General features: G+C 38.1%; 1 long non-coding RNA gene and 1 other non-coding gene across 2 annotated transcripts; both read right to left on the minus strand.

Annotated features, from left to right (window-relative positions):
• Window positions 1–397: 397 nt before the first annotated feature.
• LOC128281696 (uncharacterized) lies at window positions 398–2,944 on the minus strand. Its single transcript, XR_008271953.1, has 3 exons — window positions 2,894–2,944; window positions 1,131–1,222; window positions 398–642 (listed from the first exon to the last, which is right to left on the minus strand). It is a non-coding gene; the product is annotated as an uncharacterized LOC128281696 (long non-coding RNA).
• Window positions 2,945–19,028: 16,084 nt separating this feature from the next.
• On the minus strand, window positions 19,029–19,135 carry LOC128282692 (small nucleolar RNA R71). Its single transcript, XR_008273046.1, has one exon. It is a non-coding gene; the product is annotated as a small nucleolar RNA R71 (small nucleolar RNA).
• Window positions 19,136–22,475: the final 3,340 nt, after the last annotated feature.

Here is a 22,475-nt window from a genome sequence, read left to right on the forward strand (position 1 = left end):
TTCCATATTTATTTCATAACACATTCAGCAAAATTACTTTGCATTTCAATACTTCAAATGTATATCATACTTCTATTCATACCTTTCTCAATTTTGACACATCATAAGCATGTTTCAATCCTCTCAATACCATCTGCCATGACTTGATCGGGATTGGAATTCATTATATTACTGAAAAACACATTTTAACTGTCAGAAATCATCATACTATCATTTTATCACTTTATGGCATGTATAGCTAGACTCACACGTGCTACGTTAGTCCTAGAATTGACTAAACCGTAGCTCTGATACCACTAAATGTAACACCCCTATCCCATAGCCGTCGCCGGAATAGGACGAGGCGTTACCAGAAATTAGGAATCGGATCAGAACAGTAAAATTTTGAGCCTTTTCTTAAATAAAAGATCATTTATATATATAACTAATAGATACAAACAAAGATCGAATTTAAAACTTATAAAAGTAAACTTCTATAAGATGCCATATTCGCATGGCTTATATACAATAGTCAAAATATCATTCTACTTATAGTCTAACCTATACATGCCATAAACTAAGTCCAAAACACATGATAACCACAATAGTAGATAGTGTGACGAAGTGCTAACGATCCCCGTGCTAATAGTAAGAGTCAACGATCTACAAAAATAAACAGAGAAACATAACATTCAAAGTAAGCTTTCATAAGCTTAATAAGTCTTAAGCAATTTAAACAGTTGAACTTAAAAACAAACCAAATGTTCGAAATCACATAACACTTTCTGAGTACAATACTATTTGGCTGATTATGCACAAACACATATCATTTTACTCCGTTTATACTCAAACTCATATAAACATAGTATTTACAAGCTTCCGGATTAACTTTAATTCTTTTAAATTTCACTAGTGTATCATTTCTTACCCACACTTACTTTCAACATTCATAGTTAAATGGCATATCGAAAACTATCTTGTAGCTTTCCATAATAACTGAATGCACACATATACAAATATACATATGAATTTACCACATCTTTCCATATGCTTCTCATTACACATTATTTATTCTCGTCAGATAAATCTCACATAAATAATATATATTCTCGTCAGATCAATCTCACATAAATAATATATATATCACATACCTGAATCACTTAATGTGTAATACGAGTTCAATTTATCATCTTAGCATAGGATCTCGTAGTCATATGCTTTATCGAATTCACTAGCATTTGGCCTGCGAGGTATAAAACCCGAACATAACACCAGCACAAAGCCTACGGGACTTTAAACCCGGATACAATCTCAGCACAATTTATTTTATATACTTTTTTACTAAATTTGGCCTCATCAAATATCTAATAATACCCACATTTGATAATAGGTCATTCGGCCACATTATATACACATAAACATATGTACATTTCACACTTGCCCATTCGGCCACACCACATACACAAGCACATATATAAGATAATGCTTTTATCATTACTTGCTAATACATCATATACTTTGCTTTCATTTAAATAACCACTCAGCCATATTACATTTCTAAGTAACCATTCGGCCTCATTATACAAATAAGATAGCACACATTTTCATAAAGGCCCTTCAGATAACTTGCACACATTTAATATTAGCCATTTCGGCCTCACCACATATACATATCTTGTACATAAATTTCATCATATCAAAGCCAATTATATATCATTTCCTAACATCACAATTCAAAATTCACATATGGTTCTAATCAATATCTTATAAGCAACTCAAACAGTTTTATCAATGTTTACAACATATTCTTAAGTTTACTACAAGCTGTCTTCCTGCACAATAGTCACTAAATTATTTATATCTGGAGGTACGAAACTCTAAATTAAGTACCATAAATTTTCCCTGAAATTAGACTCATTTATCTTTCTTCCATAAAATTTTCAAAATTTTTGGTCGAGCCATTTCGTACAGTTTATTAGTTAAAGTATTCCATGTTTCAGGGTATGATACTCTAAAACCTATACACTACGAACCAAATTTCTTCCTGTACAGAATTCCAATGACCATGCCGTTTATTTCCCCTAAAAATAGACTCAATAAGGAATCCATGCATGTAAGGTATGACTCTTAATAATTTTTTTACAATTTATGGTGAATTTATAAAATCAGAACAGGGGATCTCGAATTCATTCAGACCCTGTTTTACAAGAATTCAAATATCACACAATATAGAATTCTTTTTCTTCACCTGTTTCTTTCATATGAAAATAGACTCATTAAGATTTAATCCCATATTTTTTTCTGCCTCTAACTCATTTTCCACTATTTTTAGTGTATTTTCAAAGTTACACTACTGCAGTAACTCAAATCTGTCAAGGCTAAGTTACTCCATTCATGATCATTGTTCACAAAATTAATACAACATCATTTTATCCATCATGGTAAGAACACATATTATGCATCATAGATCATCACATATCAAGGCATTCTCATAGGCTTAGTATACATACTTGCACAACTCGTAACATAACTCAAGTGCATACTCACCAATGACTTTCCTCATTGGGACCATCTTCAACTCTTTCTCTGGATTACCCGTTGAACACTTGGAATACTAATTGGATACTCGGAAAAGCCTTTGCACATAAGTGCCTCAATTGTAGCTAAAGCTACCTCATATCTCATGACATTTCAATGCTCACTCTCGAGCTAGTCATCTAGACTCATAATTCCTAGTGACATGTCACTCGTATCCTATTCTATTCCAAATGTTCAAATGGGATTTTTCCTCGTCTATTAAGGCTTTGTCTTATCATATTTCTATTAATCACATACACATTAATATTTGTACAATTCATGTAATGATAACATTTAAATACATGTATAACATGGTATTGTTTACATACGAACTTACCTCAATACCACAAAGGTAAAAAAAAAGACGTAATTATCCCTTAATCGATTTCTTTCCGTTCTAGGTCCAAATCCCGATTTTCATCATCTAAAACATCACATTCAACTTATTAAAACAATGTACTGATCAAATTAGTCCATTGACACACTTGGGCTATTTTTATAATTTTGCCCCTATATTTTACCAAAATTACCAAATTACCCCTAGGCTCGTAAAATAATTTTTATCACATTTCTTTACTCCTTGAGTCTAGATGAACCATTTTCATAACTATAGCAACTCATAATTTCAACTATTTCACACATTTACAACTCATTTTACAACTTAGCAATCTAGCACTTTTTAAGGTGTTTTCATGCAATTTCTTTCACAAAAGTTGTTTATTAGACAACTAGAACTCATAATCTTCCATAAAAACACAACAAACAACACATTTACTCTCATGGCAAAACCCTAGACTCTTCATCATTTTGCACAATAGTCCCCTCAGCTCATGCTTTAGGGGTTACAAAAATGTAAAAATCTTCAAGAAAGACATTAAAATCACTTGCTAAGCCTCAAAGTTGCTGAAAATATGAAGCTTTCAAAACCCATTTCTTGGCTGGAAAAATCGGTGGAGAGAAGATGAAAAAGGGATGATATCATCCTATTTTTATTTTATTACTTATTTGGTCAAAAGTCACCTAATATCCCATAAATTTTGGCTTTTTTAAAAATTTTGTCTCCCCTTGGCCGGCCACACACTTAAAAAGGGTCCAATTGCCCTTTAAAGGCCTCCAATTTTAGTTCTCTAGTCTATTAACACCTTTAGGCACTAAAATACAACTTTTACCTTTTACGCGATTTAGTCTTTTTTCAAAATTGGACTAGAAATCGCTAAAATTAACTTACCAAAATTTACATGCACTTATAAAATTATATTATAACACATAAAATAATACTAAAATAATTTTCTCTGGCCTCAGAATAGTGGTCCCAAAACCACTGTTCCGACTAGGCCCAAAATCGGGCTGTTACACACATGGCCAGGCAACACACCTATGGAGGCTACCCATGTGTCACACACAACCTAAGCACATGCCTATGTGTCTATCGTGTGGACCCTTTTAGGGTTATTTTCCAAGCCTTTGGTCACCCTCTATCATCCGTACACCCTTAGAGACTTCAATGGTATGTAACATGGCCCACTTATACTCTTAAACAACTCTAACATCACTCATTGCATGTTAACCTCATCTCATCGGTTTAGTACATGCTAAATTGTCCTTTTCACATTAGGGATTAATTTTGCACATTCCACCATTTCCACTTAGGCCATATTATAACCATGTACCATTGTGTGCTATGTCCACTCTCAATTTATTATGTTCTTTTTCAAGCATCCATTCGTGATAGACCTCATCATCATATCTCATGGAACATTATAAACATAAACATGCATCATTAGTAGGTTTACAACCTACATCAATATGAGCCATATCTCATGGTCATTTACAAAAGAATAAGCATACCACTTAAGCCCTTACATGGGCTAGCCAAATGAAACATATAAAAAAATAACCAAAAACACAATACATGCCATTAAACAAAATAAAAATGTCTATATACGAAAGCATGACAAGTCGATAGTGTGTTAATTCTCCAACCGTCTTTCAATCTTCACGAGTCCACGAGCTCTGTAAGAAGGGAAAAAGAGAAGGGGGTAAGTATTTATATGCTTAGTAAGTCCAGATAACGGGAAGGTAAATTTACCGATTAATTAGCATACAACCATAATAGGCAATAAATCCAACAAGCATGAAATAGTTTCCCTAACACATGCACTGAATCATTAAGTTAGTCTCATAACAATACATCATGTCATTATTCTTAGATAAGCTCATCAATTCAATGTTTCCATTCTTTTTCCTCATGTTATTCTCATTGAATTTCTCAGAAATCTCGATGGACAGACATTTACTGTCAAGTCATACAAGTTAACATCACAAGTGTGCACTCCCGTGAACCTTATATCTTACTGCGGGATTACTAGTCCAGGCTAAATCCCCCATAGTATTAGCTCATAGAGCAATGTCGAGGTTACTCTCATGAATTCGAATCTAAATTGCCAGTCCATGCTAAATTCAGTCCTCAACTGGGTTACCCGTCTGAGCTAAATCCTTCATGCACTCATATTCTTCGAGAGGCTCGATTATTCAAAGAACACCCTTTTGAGCTAGATCATTTCTATCTTTGAGATCATTGGATTACCCGTCCAGGCTAAACCCTTTTCTGAAACTCATGCAGGATCTCATATCATGTAAGCCATAAATTTATCCATCTGATTTCAGATAAACCGTAATTTATACATATTTCTATCCCATGCTTAGCACATTTTATGGATGATTTTTCCTTAAAATTGGTGAATTCGATGCTTCTAATTCCTTCATTTCATGTTTTATACTTAGGTGAGCATAGGAGAGTAAAAGGAACGAGAAACTTGCCAAAAATGGAGAAAATGGGCCAACGTACGAAATCAACACGGCTTGGACCTCCTCACACAGGCAGACCACACGGCCATGTCTATTTGGAAGAATCGAAGCACGACTCACACGGGTTGACCACACGCCCGTGCCTCTTTAACAGGCTTGACCATACCCTGAACTAATCGCACACAAGCATGTCCCTGTCGAGCCCAAGTTGAGTCCAATTCGGAAAAGGCCAATTTTGAGGGTTCTTAGGCAGTCCAAAGCCTATAAATACACCCTAAAGGAGGAGGAAAAGGGAAGCACAGAGGAGGAGGCAGGGAACTACTCAAGGAAAGCCGATTGATCTGTAACACCCCGAACCCGAGACCGTTGCCGGCGTCGGACACGAGGGGTTAACAAGCCAAAACCACTTATAGCACCGACCAACTTGACATTCCCAGGCAAGCTGGAAAACTGCGTCACTGTTTCCTTAAAAAGCATATCTCAAGTTACAGAACTCGGAAACTGATTCCGTAAATTTTCCCAGAATTTAGACTCATATATCCATCCCTGGATTTTTTTTATAGAATTTTTGGTCGGGCCAATTGGTACAGTTTATTAGTTAAAGTCACCCATGTTACAGGGGTCGACTACACTGACCTTCGCGCGTTACAACTTGAATATCTCTCTGTACAGGGTTTCAATACTGATGCCGTTTGTTTCTAATGAAACTATACTGAAAAAGGAATCTGGACATATAAGTCATGACTTCTAATTCATTCTGGATAATTTATGGTAAATTTTCAAAGTCGCGACGGGGACCCGAAACCGTTTCCGCCTGTCTCACGAGAACTTTAATATCTCTCAGTATACTGTTCATATGATCGTTTCGTTACTTTCATATGAAAATAGACTCGTCAAGGTTAGATCACATGTGGTTTGTAATTATATTTGGTTTCATGATGTGATTATGGTTTGGAATGAGAGTGTTGGTCACATGATCACCATTGGAATGGATAAATATGATCATATGTGGACCTACAAATTTTGGTGATTTTGACATCCACATCCTGCAAATTGGCAGCCTGCTTTTTAAGGTAGGCTTTACCTATATTGTATTTCCCATGGACCAACTATAGTCTAGTCATACTTAGGTCCACATATGATCATATTTATCCATTCCAATGGCTGATCATGTGACCAACACTCTCATTCCAAACCATAATCACATCATGAAACCAAATATAATTACAAACCGTTCAGGTAGACCACACGACCATGTCTATTTGGAAGAATCGAAGCACGACTCACACGGGTTGACCACACGCCCGTGCCTCTTTAACAGGCTTGACCATACCCTGAACTAATCGCACACAAGCATGTCCCTGTCGAGCCCAAGTTGAGTCCAATTCGGAAAAGGCCAATTTTGAGGGTTCTTAGGCAGTCCAAAGCCTATAAATACACCCTAAAGGAGGAGGAAAAGGGAAGCACAGAGGAGGAGGCAGGGAACTGCTCAAGGAAAGCCGATTGATCTGTAACACCCCGAACCCAAGACCGTTGCCGGTGTCGGACACGAGGGGTTAACAAGCCAAAACCACTTATAGCACCGACCAACTTGACATTCCCAGGCAAGCTGGAAAACTGCGTCACTGTTGCCTTAAAAAGTATATCTTGAGTTACAGAACTCAGAAACTGATTCCGTAAATTTTTCCTGAATCTAGACTCATATATCCATCCCTGGATTTTTTTCTAGAATTTTTGGTCGGACCAATTGGTACAGTTTATTAGTTAAATTCACCCATGTTACAGGGGTCGACTACACTGACCTTCGCGCATTACAACTTGAATATCTCTCTGTACAGGGTTTCAATACTAATGCTGTTTGTTTCTAATGAAACTATACTGAAAAAGGAATCTGGAAATATAAGGCATGACTTCTAATTACTTCTGGATAATTTATGGTAAATTTTCAAAGTCGCGACAGGGGACCCAGAAACCGTTCTGGCCCTGTCTCACGAGAACTTTAATATCTCTCAGTATACTGTTCATATGATCGTTTCGTTACTTTCATATGAAAATAGACTCGTCAAGGTTCGATAAAATAATTTATTCACTATTTAACACCATTCCTAAAAATTTTGGTGATTTTTCACATCCACATCACTGCAGCTGGCAGCCTCTGTTTTTAAGGTAGGCTTTACCTATATTGTATTTCCCATGGACCAACTATAGTCTAGTCATACTTAGGTCCACATATGATCATATTTATCCATTCCAATGGCTGATCATGTGACCAACACTCTCATTCCAAACCATAATCACATCATGAAACCAAATATAATTACAAACCACATATGGTCAAATTCCATACTCCACTTTTACGAACCATTTTCGCATGGCCGCACACATATACATCACAAAGTACTTAAAACAACCGAGGGTGGTCCTATACATGCCATATCCAAAACTCAACTAAAGGAGTACCAAAAGGGCTTTGATAGTGTGGTTGACTTCAACTTCTATGATCCCGAATCCGATCGCTAACGAGCAAAATCTATAAACAGAGAAACAAAGAAACGGAGTAAGCAATTTATGCTTAGTAAGTTTGAGCCATATATACACACAACCAAAGCATAGCATTCAAGTAGCTAAACAATAATTCATATGCACAATTTCTCAAAGACATGCTTACTTCACAATCCCAACTCTTATATTCATACACAAATAACGGCCTAGTTAATGCCGATAGCTCATTTATCATTAGAGCGAATATTCATACGCACTTACTCATAGTGTGCTGAAGCACACAAAACATACCTTGTTGTTGGGAATTTCACAAGTGCATTAACTGAAAATTTTCCAGCAAGTTCAAAGTTCTCGAATCACATACCTTCGGAGTTTATCCGGATATAGCTACTCGTTCAAACGCCTTCCGGACATAGCCGGTTATGGTAACCGCACAAAGGCCTTGGGACTTAACCGGATATCACAACTTGCACAATTGCCTTGGGCTTAGCCCGGATATCATAACTCGCCCAATTGCCTTGGGCTTAGCCCGGATATCATAACGGACAATTGCCTTGGGCTTAGCCCGATATCACTCGAACATTCATACACATCTTTGTTTCAATTTCATAACACAACTTTTATGCACAATTCACTTAGCAAAATATCATTTCGGCTCAATGGCCACATACAAAGGCACAATTTCGATTGCTTATTACTTCATTCAATCGAATCAAAATCTAAGTTTCGATACTCGAAAACTTACCTCGGACGTGGTCGAACGATTTCGACGGCTATTCGACGACTTTTTCCTTCCCCTTATCGGATTTAGCTCCCCTTTGCTCTTGAGCTTAATTTAACAAATAAATTGGTTTTATCATTTGAGCATCGAAGAGGAATTCAAGATACCTAGCCAATATATATGCTCATTAGGCATCAAAGTCACATATGTACGAAATCACGAATCGAACTCAACACATTAGTTAATATTCCTCTTAGCGAATTTTCTAAGCCAAGAATAGGCATCAATATGCTTGCCTCTAACCGAATGCATGCACACCAATTTCCCCTCATGTGGCCGAATATGCATGTCCATGTTGAGGCCAATTATGCACTTAATACCACACAAAAACAGCATGCATTTTACTAACTAACGCATTACATATTGTAGCTCAATACACATCTCTCATGTACTTCATAATTGAAACATCATCACAAGCAAATATATACCTTGAAATAGTATATATGTCATGCCAATACATCATGTGCAAACATGTATACACATATAGGTGCAAGGTCAATCTCAAGGGGTTCATACCCATCCAAACACAAATTTTACCAATCAAGTAACAAGCATAAATCATGCTCATGAATGCACCATGGCCGAATACATCACAACCATACTCTTTCAACTTCGGTCATGGTTAAACAAAGAATTCAATGTCCTACTCAAGAATACTAAAAAGAAATTTCAAGAGTAGTCAATCCATCATTACATGCATCATCAACAAGCTTCACATTTAGCATGCAATGGCTTTAACACAATATCAACCTTGGCCAAATACCATTTTTCATGGCATAGCAAGGATTTGAACCATGGCTAACATGCACATCAAGTTAGCAACCAAAACAAGCATGAATCTCATGACACAACCTCAACATACCTTAATCTTGATGCAAGTATAGCCAAATCTCCTTCTAGATCTCTTCTAAACTAAAAATGGAGCAAAATTTCCTTCCTTCTTAGAATTTTCAGCCCAAAGAAAATGAGAATGGATGAACCAAATTTTTTCTTTTCCTTTCTCTCAACTCACGGCCAAGGGGGAAGCATGGATGAGACCATTTTTTTCTTTCTTTGCCCATGCTCTTTATTTTATTATTTCACCCTAATGCACCAACAAAACATGTTTCATGACATGTTTTGCCCATCCACTCTTGCCATGGCGGCCACTTCATGTTGGGGGAAATTGACATGCAAATCCCTTATTTTTGCATGCATGTTCAACTAGTCATCACACCTTTCCCCATCATACTTTCAAAGTTTACTACTAGGTCCTTTCTAATGAAATTCACATTTATAACTCTAAATCGAAACATCAAAATGTCACACATGAATTAACACATATTATAGGCATCGAATAAATTATAAATTATTTTTATGCCTCGGTTTTGTGGTCCCGAAACCACCTCCCGACTAGGGTCAATTTTGGGTGTCACAACTCTCCCCACTTAAGAAATTTTCGTCCCAGAAAATCTTACCGGTAAATAGGGTTGGGTATCGCTCTTTCATAGAGTTCTCGGTTTCCCAAGTAGCTTCTTCTATCCCGTGTTTGAGCCATAACACTTTCACTAGCAGAACCCGCTTGTTTCGCAACTCTTTCACTTCACGTGATAGGATACGAATCGATTCTTCCTCATAACTCATATTGGTTTGAATTTCAACCTCTGATGGACTAATCACGTGCGATGGATCAGATCTATAGCGTCGAAGCATCGAAACATGAAAGACATCGTGAATCTTTTCGAGTTCAGGGGGCAAAATCAAATGATATGCCACTAGACCGACTCGCTTCGGATATCTCATATGGCCCAATGAACTTGGGCTCAACTTGCCCTTACGGCCGAATCGAGTATCTTTTTCCAAGGCGAAACCTTGAGAAACACTTTATCTCCCACCTGATACTCGATGTCTTTTCGTTTTAGACCCGCGTACGACTTCTGACGATCGGAGGCTATCTTCAGACTTTCACGGATTACTTTCACTTTCTATTCAGCATCTCTAATTAAATCCACCCCGAAAATTTTGCTTTCACCGAGCTCAGTCCAAAACAATGGTGTACGGCATTTACGACCGTACAAAGCCTCGTAGGGTGCCATCTTAATACTTGATTGAAAACTATTGTTGTAAGCGAATTCAATCAAAGGCAAATATCGTTCCCATGAACCACTGAACTCGAGGATGCAACATCTTAACATATCCTCAAGTATCTGAATTATCCGCTCGGATTGACCATCGGTTTGGGGGTGAAAGGCGGTGCTGAAATGTAGCTTGGTACCCAAAGCTTCTTGCAACTTCTTCCAAAATCGCGAGGTAAATCTCGGATCTCTATCCGATACGATGGAAATAGGCACCCGTGTAATCTGTCGAGAAACGTACAATTCGGCTAGTTTGTCCATTGAAAAATCCATACGTACGGGGATAAAGTGAGCCAACTTAGTCAATCTATCTACCACGACCCAAATCGCATCCTTCTTACTTGCTGACAATGGCAATCCGGATACAAAGTCTATTGTGACTCGATCCCATTTCCACTCGGGTATCGTGGTCGGCTGAAGTAATCCTGAAGGCACTTGATGTTCCGCTTTCACTTGTTGACATATTAAACATCTCAAAACAAAGTCGGAGATGTCTCGTTTCATACCATGTCACCAAAACCGACGTTTCAAATCGTTGTACATCTTCGTACTCCCCGGGTGGATTGCCATTCGGCTACAATGGGCTTCGTTCAGAATTATCGAAATAAGTTCCGAATTCTTTGGAACACACAGATGACTTTTGAACCTCAAACAATCGTCATCATCGATTTGAAATTCCAAGTCCTTGTTCAGAACACATTCAGCCCGTTTTGCAACCAACTCATCGTCGACTTTCTGAGCTTCACGAATTTGACGTATCAATAATGGTTTGGCTTTCAATTCAGCTACTAACACATTGTCGGGTAGAACAGACAAGTGTACATTCATCACTCGTAAAGCGAATAATGATTTACGACTTAAGGCATTCGCAACCACATTCGCCTTTCTCGGGTGATAGTCAATGACCAGCTCATAATCCTTTAACAGCTCGAGCCAACATCTTTGTCGCAGATTTAAGTCTCTTTGAGTCATCAAATATTTGAGACTTTTGTGATCCGGATACACATGTCACTTCTCACCAAATAAGTAATGTCGCCATATCTTTAAAGGCGAATACGATGGCGACCAATTCGAGATCATGGGTCGGATAATTTTTCTCGTGTGGCTTTAATTGCCTCGACGATAGGCCACAACTCGACCTTCTTGCATTAATACGCAACCTAACCCGAGTAGGGATGCATCACTATAAATAACAAACTCTTTGCCCGATTCGGGTTGCACTAGAATTGGGGCTTCAGTCAAATAAGTTTTCAGTTGATCGAAACTTTTTTTTGACATTTCTCCGTCCATTCAACTTAACATCCTTTTGGAGTAGCCGTCATTGGCGTGGCTATCGTCGAGAAACCTCTTACAAATCGTCGGTAATAACCGACAAGCCCCAAAAGCTCGAACCTCGGTAATATTTCTGAGGCTTCCAGTTAAGTATGGCTGAAATTTTGTTGGTCGACTCGAATACCGTCGCAGATATCACATGCCCCAAGAAGCTAACCTCTCTTAACCGAACTCACACTTGCTGAACTTAGCATATAATTGCTTATTCCGTAAAATTTGCAAGACTAACCTCGGTGTTCAAGATGTTCGGTCTCATTTCTTGAATAGACCAAGATGTCATCAATGAACACGACTACGAACCGATCCAAATATGGTCGAAGATCCGATTCATTAAATCCATAAATACCGCAGGGCATTAGTAAGCCCAAACGGCATCACTAGGAACTCGTAGTGACCATATCTCGCTCGAAGGCAATCTTGGGTGCGTCTCGAATCTCGAATTCAATGGCGATAATAGCCCGATCTCAAATCTATTTTCGAGAACACCGAAGCTCCTTGAGTTGATCGAACAAATCGTCGATCTGTGATAACGGATATTTGTTCTTTATTGTCGCTTTATTAAGTCGACGATAGTCGATGCATGACCTCATGGTTCCATCCTTCTTTTTCACAAACAACACTGGTGCACCCTAAGGTGAAAAATTCGGGTGAGCAAAACCTTTATCCACCAATTCTTGCAACTGAGCTTTCAACTCCTTTAATTTCGTTGGTGCCATACGATACGGAGCTATTGAAATTGGGGTGGTACCGGTACCAATTCGATGCCAAACTCTATTTCCGAACAGTGGTAATCCGGCAATTCTTGAGGAAAACATCCGGTATTCACAAACCACTAGCATTGCCCATATTTCTAGGTGGCCTACCTCGAGTTGTAGTAGCACCTGGGTTCCCACTTTGATTTACGTTTTGTTCAGATAAACTCGGGCAATCCTTAATGAAATGATCGACTGATCCGCACTTGTAACAGGAGCGGTCACGAGTCTACAACTCCCAGAATGCCATTTGCCACAATATTGGCACTCCGTTACATCTCGACGATCATTGCCAACACTGGCGATCAAAGTGACTCGTGTGCCCATAGGGGTCAATCGCGGTCTCGTCTAGAAAAGCCCGAAGTGTCTCTAGACCGCCTAAGCCATCTCTAAATTTCTTTGATGAGTGTGGGAAGGGCTTTCGAAGACCTCTTCTGAAACTCCCTTGCTCCCACTTCAACTTTTCTTTTCTCCATCTTGAGCTCCTCGGCTTTGCGCTCGCTCGACAAGAGCCACAAACTCTCGGATTTCCAAAATGCCAACATACGACTTTATATCATCATTCAGTCCATCTTGAGCGTTTACACATCACGACTTACGAAAAATGCATTCAGCAGCATACCATTAAGCCTCACAAATTTTCGTTCGTAGTCGGTAACCGACATGGAACCTTGTTTAAGTTCAAGAAATTCCTTCCGCTTTTGATCCATAAATCTCGATCGATATACTTCTTTGAACTCGGTTAGAAAGAACTCCCAAGTTACGTGCTCCCTAGGCTGTGAAGTCGAGTACTCCACCAATAGTAGGCGAAATCACGTAGCAAGGAGATAGTACACTTTAAGCATTCATCGGTGTACATGATAGCTCATCGAAAACCGGATAGTGTTGTCCAACCAAAATTCAGCTTGCTCGCATCGTCGCTATCCGTAGCTTTAAATTCAGTAGCCCCATGTTTTCAATTACATCGATTGGGGCTTACTTGACCTTATTTGGTCGATTCACGGAGGTATTGTAGGTCTTGGGGTTGCATTAGTCGGGAATGGAGGTTGTGGAACAGCCGTGTTAGTTCGAATGTATTGGTTGAACCAATCATTCATCACGCTATAGAAGGCTTGCTTAGCCTCATCATTCGGATTGCTAGCAATAGGTTGAGAGTCCGCCGGCGCTGTCCCTTGCGCGGGAGCAGGCGCCACACTCTCCACATCATCAGCTATTGCTCGGTTGGGATCGGGATCCATGGCTATAAACAAACACGAATTTCAAAATGTCAAAAATCACCACACTATCAATTATCACTTAATGGCATGTATAGCTAGACCCCAAACATATCACGGTAGTCCTAGGATCGACTAAACCGTAGATCTGATACCAATAAAATTGTAACACCCCGAACCCAAGACCGTTGCCGGTGTCGGACACGAGGGGTTAACAAGCCAAAACCACTTATAGCACCGACCAACTTGACATTTCCAGGCAAGCTGGAAAACTGCGTCACTGTTGCCTTAAAAAGTATATCTCGAGTTACAGAACTCAGAAACTGATTCCGTAAATTTTTCCTGAATTTAGACTCATATATCCATCCCTGGATTTTTTTCTAGAATTTTTGGTCGGACCAATTGGTACAGTTTATTAGTTAAATTCACCCATGTTACAGGGGTCGACTACACTGACCTTCGCGCATTACAACTTGAATATCTCTCTGTACAGGGTTTCAATACTGATGCTGTTTGTTTCTAATGAAACTATACTGAAAAAGGAATCTGGAAATATAAGGCATGACTTCTAATTCATTCTGGATAATTTATGGTAAATTTTCAAAGTCGCGACAGGGGACCCAGAAACTGTTCTGGCCCTATCTCACGAGAACTTTAATATCTCTCAGTATACTGTTCATATGATCGTTTCGTTACTTTCATATGAAAATAGACTCGTCAAGGTTCGATAAAATAATTTATTCACTATTTAACACCATTCCTACAAATTTTGGTGATTTTTCACATCCACATCACTGCAGCTGGCAGCCTCTGTTTTTAAGGTAGGCTTTACCTATATTGTATTTCCCATGGACCAACTATAGTCTAGTCATACTTAGGTCCACATATGATCATATTTATCCATTCCAATGGCTGATCATGTGACCAACACTCTCATTCCAAACCATAATCACATCATGAAACCAAATATAATTACAAACCACATATGGTCAAATTCCATACTCCACTTTTACGAACCATTTTCGCATGGCCGCACACATATACATCACAAAGTACTTAAAAACAACCGAGGGTGGTCCTATACATGCCATATCCAAAACTCAACTAAAGGAGTACCAAAAAGGGCTTTGATAGTGTGGTTGACTTCAACTTCTATGATCCCGAATCCGATCGCTAACGAGCAAAATCTATAAACAGAGAAACAAAGAAACGGAGTAAGCAATTTATGCTTAGTAAGTTTGAGCCATATTATACACACAACCAAAGCATAGCATTCAAGTAGCTAAACAATAATTCATATGCACAATTTCTCAAAGACATGCTTACTTCACAATCCCAACTCTTATATTCATACACAAATAACGGCCTAGTTAATGCCGATAGCTCATTTATCATTAGAGCGAATATTCATACGCGACTTACTCATAGTGTGCGAAGCACACAAAACATACCTTGTTGTTGGGAATTTCACAAGTGCATTAACTGAAAATTTTCCAGCAAGTTCAAAGTTCTCGAATCACATACCTTCGGAGTTTATCCGAATATAGCTACTCGTTCAAACGCCGGGACATAGCCCGTTATGGTAACCCGCACAAAGGCCTTGGACTTAACCGGATATCACAATTTGCACAATTGCCTTGGGCTTAGCCCGGATATCATAACTCGCCTAATTGCCTTGGGCTTAGCCGGATATCATAACTCGCACAATTGCCTTGGGCTTAGCCCGGATATCACTCGAACATTCATACACATCTTTGTTTCAATTTCATAACACAACTTTTATGCACAATTCACTTAGCAAAAATATCATTTCGGCTCAATGGCGACATACAAAGGCACAATTTCGATTGCTTATTACTTCATTCAATTGAATCAAAATCTAAGTTTCGATACTCGAAAACTTACCTCGGAGGTGGTCGAACGATTTCGACGGCTATTCGACGACTTTTTCCTTCCCCTTATCGGATTTAGCTCCCCTTTGCTCTTGAGCTTAATTTAACAAATAAATTGGTTTTATCATTTGAGCATCGAAAGAGGAATTCAAGATACCTAGCCAATATATATGCTCATTAGGCATCAAAGTCACATATGTACGAAATCACGAATCGAACTCAACACATTAGTTAATATTCCTCTTAGCCGAATTTTCTAAGCCAAGAATAGGCATCAATATGCTTGCCTCTAACCGAATGCATGCACACCAATTTCCCCTCATGTGGCGAATATGCATGTCCATGTTGAGGCCAATTATGCACTTAATACCACACAAAAACAGCATGCATTTTACTAACTAACGCATTACATATTGTAGCTCAATACACATCTCTCATGTACTTCATAATTGAAACATCATCACAAGCAAATATATACCTTGAAATAGTATATATGTCATGCCAATACATCATGTGCAAACATGTATACACATATAGGTGCAAGGCCGAATCTCAAGGGGTTCATACCCATCCAAACACAAATTTTTACCAATCAAGTAACAAGCATAAATCATGCTCATGAATGCACCATGGCCGAATACATCACAACCATACTCTTTCAACTTCGGTCAAGGTTAAACAAAGAATTCAATGTCCTACTCAAGAATACTAAAAAGAAATTTCAAGAGTAGTCAATCCATCATTACATGCATCATCAACAAGCTTCACATTTAGCATGCAATGGCTTTAACACAATATCAACCTTGGCCAAATACCATTTTTCATGGCATAGTAAGGATTTGAACCATGGCTAACATGCACATCAAGTTAGCAACCAAAACAAGCATGAATCTCATGACACAACCTCAACATACCTTAATCTTGATGCAAGTATAGCCAAATCTCCTTCTAGATCTCTTCTAAACTAAAATGGAGCAAAATTTCCTTCCTTCTTAGAATTTTCAGCCCAAAGAAAATGAGAATGGATGAACCAATTTTTTTCTTTTCCTTTCTCTCAACTCACGGCTGGGGGGAGCATGGATGAGACCATTTTTTTCTTTCTTTGCCCATGCTCTTTATTTTATTATTTCACCCTAATGCACCAACAAAACATGTTTCATGACATGTTTTGCCCATCCACTCTTGCCATGGCCGGCCACTTCATGTTGGGGGGGGAAATTGACATGCAAATCCCTTATTTTTGCATGCATGTTCAACTAGTCATCACACATTTCCCCATCATACTTTCAAAGTTTACTACTAGGTCCTTTCTAATGAAATTCACATTTATAACTCTAAATCGAAACATCAAAATGTCACACATGAATTAACACATATTATAGGCATCAAAATAAATTATAAATTATTTTTATGCCTCGATTTTGTGGTCCCGAAACCACCTCCCGACTAGGGTCAATTTTGGGCTGTCACATGATCCATCTCATAAGCCGGATTCATCATTAAGACAGAATATCTCCCCTCAATTTCCCTTCAGGAGTTTTGGGTTTTTCTTTATGTTTTGTATTCATTATTCTTCTGAGATGTTTACCTTTTTAGTTATGAACTAAAACCCCTAAATCCTAAGGGGAATGAAACCTAAAACAGATCTTGTTATTATTATCTGAATTGTATGATAAATATTTGACTTGTTCTTAATTATATGTTTTTAATTCTTGTTTTGATATTCCAGGGTATTGATTCGAGTTAAGCTCATATTCGGAGGAGGAATAGACCCTGTCTAAGAGTACATTTGTCATAATTAAGCGGAGTTAGTTGCGCGCCTAGAGATAGGGTGACAAGATTTTGCCGGATTAGGGTGAAACCTAATAAGGGAATCCATAGATCGAGTTAATGCAACCCTAGAAAGTTAATTAGAAAGTGATTTCAATTATTCAACCTAGGGTTAGACGTTGTTAGTCTCGAGAAGGATAATAATATAACTTAGGGATTTCTATGGATCAAGCCAAATTAATAAATCGTTCGATTTAAAGTCAAATAACAAGTGAAGTCTAGGTGGATTTTTCCTTAGGTATTGTCTTAATTCAATCATTTTTCCAAAAGTAATTCCCCAATTCTATTTTCTGTGAATTCTTAGTTTAGTTAATTAGTTAGTTAAAACAAACCCCACTATTCTTAGGCTAGATAATAGAAAGACAGTCATTACTAGTACTTTTAGTTCCTTTGGGTTCGACAATCCGGTCTTGCTAAAGCTATCCTACTGTTTGATAGGTACACTTGCCTTCATCATGATAATAGTTAGTTTCAAGAACGATTGATTATAAATTTATAAAACTTATCACACAAAATCACGATCAAGTTTTTGGCGCTGTTGCTGGGGAGCTAAGATATTAGGAACACTCGATTTTTATTGCTTTAGCCATTTACTTTTACTGCAATTTAAATTTTATTCTAATTTTTATTACTAATTCTTCTTTTTCCCTTTTTCTGGCAGGTTCTTATAGTTTATGACTAGAAGAAACCCGTCAGGACCATTGCTTTTTGATAGTGAGATCGATCACACAGTTTGCAGAAACCAAAGAGAAATAAGATGAAGCTTAAGATACACAGAGAACGAGCAAGAGGACGATATTCAAACCCCAACAGAGGAGATGGCTGAAAACCAAGAAAATTCGCTACCTCCTGCAATTGCTGTTAATCAAAATCTTGCTCCACGCACTATGTATGATTATGCTAAACCTAATTTAACAGGAACTGAGTCAAGTATAGTTAGACCTGCTATTGCTACAAATAATTTTGAACTGAAACCTAACACAATTCAAATGATACAGCAATTTGTTCAGTTTGATGGTTTGCAGGACGAAGATCCCAACACTCACTTGGCAAACTTTTTGGAACTATGTGATACATTTAAAATCAATTTCATTTCTGATGATGCCATACGTCTTCCGTTGTTTGCCTTTTCTTTAAGGAATAAGGCTAAACAATGGTTGAACTCGTTACCACGAGGGTCAATCACTACTTGGGAACAAATGACCGAAAAATTTTTATTAAAATATTTTCTACCGGCTAAAACAGCCAAATTACGTAATGATATCTCTTCTTTTGTGCAGATGGATTTAGAAACACTTTACGATGCATGTGAGAGACACAAGGACCTTTTGAGAAGGTGCCCTCACCATGGGTTACCGCTTTGGCTACAGGTTCAAACGTTTCATAATGGCCTGAATCCTTCGACTCAACAGATGATTGATGCAGCCCCTGGAGGGACTATCAATAATAAAACACCTGAGGTGGCTTACAAATTGATTGAGGAGATGTCACTGAATAACTATCAGTGGCAAGTTATGAGAACAAAGCCGATGAAAGCAGCCGGTGTTTTCAACCTCAACATGGTTACTATGCTATCTAACCAAGTAGAACTCTTAAATAAAAAGATTAATGGTTTGTGTGGTTCTACTCAGGTACATCACGTGATCAGGTGCGATTCGAATGGAGGAGGAGCATGCACAGAATATCAACCCTTCAACCCTAGCATCGAGGAGGAACAAGTCCAATAAATGGGTAACAATAACTCTAGATCCCAAAATAACCCATATAGTAACACTTATAATGTAGGTTAGAGGAACCATTCCAATTTCTTGTGGGCTGATCAAGGAAATCAAAGGCCACAACATCCTCCCGGTTTTCAACAACTACCTTACCAGCAAGAAAAGAAGCCGAACCTTTAGGAGATGCTAACCAAATTCATCTCGGTGTCAAAAACTTGTTTTCAGAATACCGAGACAGCATTTAAGAATCAATAAGCATCGATCCAAGGGCTTGAAACTCAAATTGGATAGCTTGCCAAGTTGATTTTCGAACGACCACAAGGTAGCTTGCCAAGCAACACAAGATCTAACCCAAGGGAGCAACTCAACGCGATTACTACTCAAGATGAGAAAGGGTTAGTCACACTTGAACCTGAACCAAGGCAAGAAACTGAGATAAGCAAAGGTAAAGGTGAGGTAAACCACAATGAGTAGAAATCGATAAGTACAGAATACAAACCTCGTGTGCCATATCCTAATGCGACAAGGAAAGACTGCTCAGATGAACAATTTGGTAAATTCCTTTAACTCTTAAAAAAATTATAGATTAACTTACCGTTTATTGAAGCTCTATCACAAATGCCAAACGCAATGAAAATTTTAAATGAGCTTTTAGCAAATAAGCGAAAGTTGGACGAGGCGTCGCATGTGGAGCTAAACGCAATTTGCTCAGCTATTCTGGAGAATAAGCTACCCAACAAATTAAAAGATCTAGGGAGTTTTACAATTCCTTGCTTAATTGGTAGTTTAGATGTTAATAATGCATTAGCTGATTTAGGGGCTAGTATTAACGTCATGCCCTACAAAATGTTCAAACAGTAAGGGTTTGGGAAACCTAAACAGACTAGGATGAGCATTCAATAGTAGATACAACTATAAGATTTCTTAGGGGTATTATTGAAGATCTGCTAGTTAAAATCGATAAATTTATATTTCTCATTGACTTCGTTGTTCTAGACATAGAGGAGGATAGCAACACTCCTTTGATTTAAGGAAGGCCCTTTTTAGCAACTGCTAGAATGATTATTGATGTTGGCACAGGTGACCTCACACTTCGTGTGGGAGACGAAACAATCACCCTTCAAGCTCGCAATTCCGGCAACACATAGAAAATTGAAGGTGATTGTCTAAACCATTCTACTAAAACTGACAATATGGTGCAACCTACTTTGCAGGAAATGAGTTTGAAGGAAGTACATGAACCATTTTCAAGCAATAGTAGAGGACCCATTCATAAAGAACGAAGGCTACAAATCGAGGAGCTAGATGAATGGCAGACGCATAATCTGAGAATACACTGTAAACCAAAATTATGCTAGAACGAGCTCAATACCCTTCCAAATCAACTTAAGGTTGGAGATAAAGTTTTACTAGATGTCGTAGATCCTCACATTTTCGCTTCCAAACCAAATGAAGAAATTCCTCTTATGGTACTTAGCATTTTTCCATTCAGTATAGTCGAGGTAAGTCATCCTAATTTCTGCACTTTTAAGGTAAACAATACTTGCCTAAAACCTTATTTTGATGAAATTCACAGCAGAAATGAGGAGTATAAACTCCTCGACCCACCATGACCATTCAATAGAGAGGTAAGTCGAGCTTAGACTATAAATAAGCACTTTTCGAGAGGCAACCTGAGCATTAACTGTATTAACTTTCTTTAAATTTTAGTGTTTAACACTTAACTTACTAACGGAGCTCCTGAATACAAGTTTCCCACACAAACACGGCCGAGCACACGGGCGTTGTGACAGCCTTAAAACGACCCTAGTCGGAATGTGGTTTCGGGACCACAAAACCGAGGCATAAAAATAATTTGATATTTATTTTGATTCCTATAATATGTGTTAACTCATGTGTGACATTTTGATGCTTTAATTTAGAGTTATAAATGTGAATTTCACTAGAAAGGACCTAGTAGAAAACTTTGAAAGTATGATGGGAAATGTATGATGACTAATTAAAGCATGCATGCAAAACAATGGCCTTGCATGTCAAATACCCCTTTTACAAGTGATGGCCGCCATGACAAGGAAGTATGGGCTAAACATGTCATGAAACATGTTTTGTTGGTGCATTAGGGGGAAACAATAAACAAATAAGCATGGGTAGTAAAGAAAGAAAAAAAAAATGTGTGTGTGAGTGAAACCCCCCATTGCCGTACATGGAAGAAAAGAAAAGAAAAAAATTTTGCTCATCCATTTCATTCTCTCTTGACCGAAAATACTAGAGGGGAAGGGAGGAATTTTGCTTCATGCTTGGGTTGGAAGAGGATTAGGAAGAGGTTTGGCTATATTTGCATCAAGATTAAGCTCAAGGAGTTAAAGAAGGAGAATCAAGCAAGGGAAAGGCGAAGGTCATCGAGTAGCCGACTTGGACTATTTTTACCCAACACAAGGTAAGTCATTAAGCATATATTTGATATTGCTTAAATGATTGTAATATCTATGCAATTGTGTTTAATGAGATGAATAGTATATGAAATGTAAATGTATGACTTGGTATGAGATTGATCCGAAGGATCTAAGGAACTATGGTATAGTTCGCACGGCTAGAACACTTGGCCTTGTTTCATTATTTCATTTTATGATAATGTTATTAATGGATGGTCGTGGAATGCTTATGACTTCTTGAGTTATAAACTCACTCGGTGTTTTCTTGTCACCCATTTTAGGTTCCTTGGGCTCGTCTCCTTTTGGGTGTTCGTAACCGTCAATGAAGTCATCACACCGGTGAGCAATTTTTGGTATTGTCTTCTTAGTCGACTTAGGAGAACATTTGGCATGTATGAGCTATTTTGTTTTGTTAAATTTTGGGTTGTAAACTTTAAGCCATGTGAAAATGGCCTATGTGGTCGTTTGAGTGGGATGCTAGAATCTATAGCCACGAGTCTTAGAAACCTTAATTTTGATAAGGTGGCCATAATTTGTGTCACGT

This window comes from Gossypium arboreum, chromosome 10, assembly GCF_025698485.1.
Source record: "Gossypium arboreum isolate Shixiya-1 chromosome 10, ASM2569848v2, whole genome shotgun sequence".
Lineage (NCBI taxonomy): Eukaryota > Viridiplantae > Streptophyta > Magnoliopsida > Malvales > Malvaceae > Gossypium > Gossypium arboreum.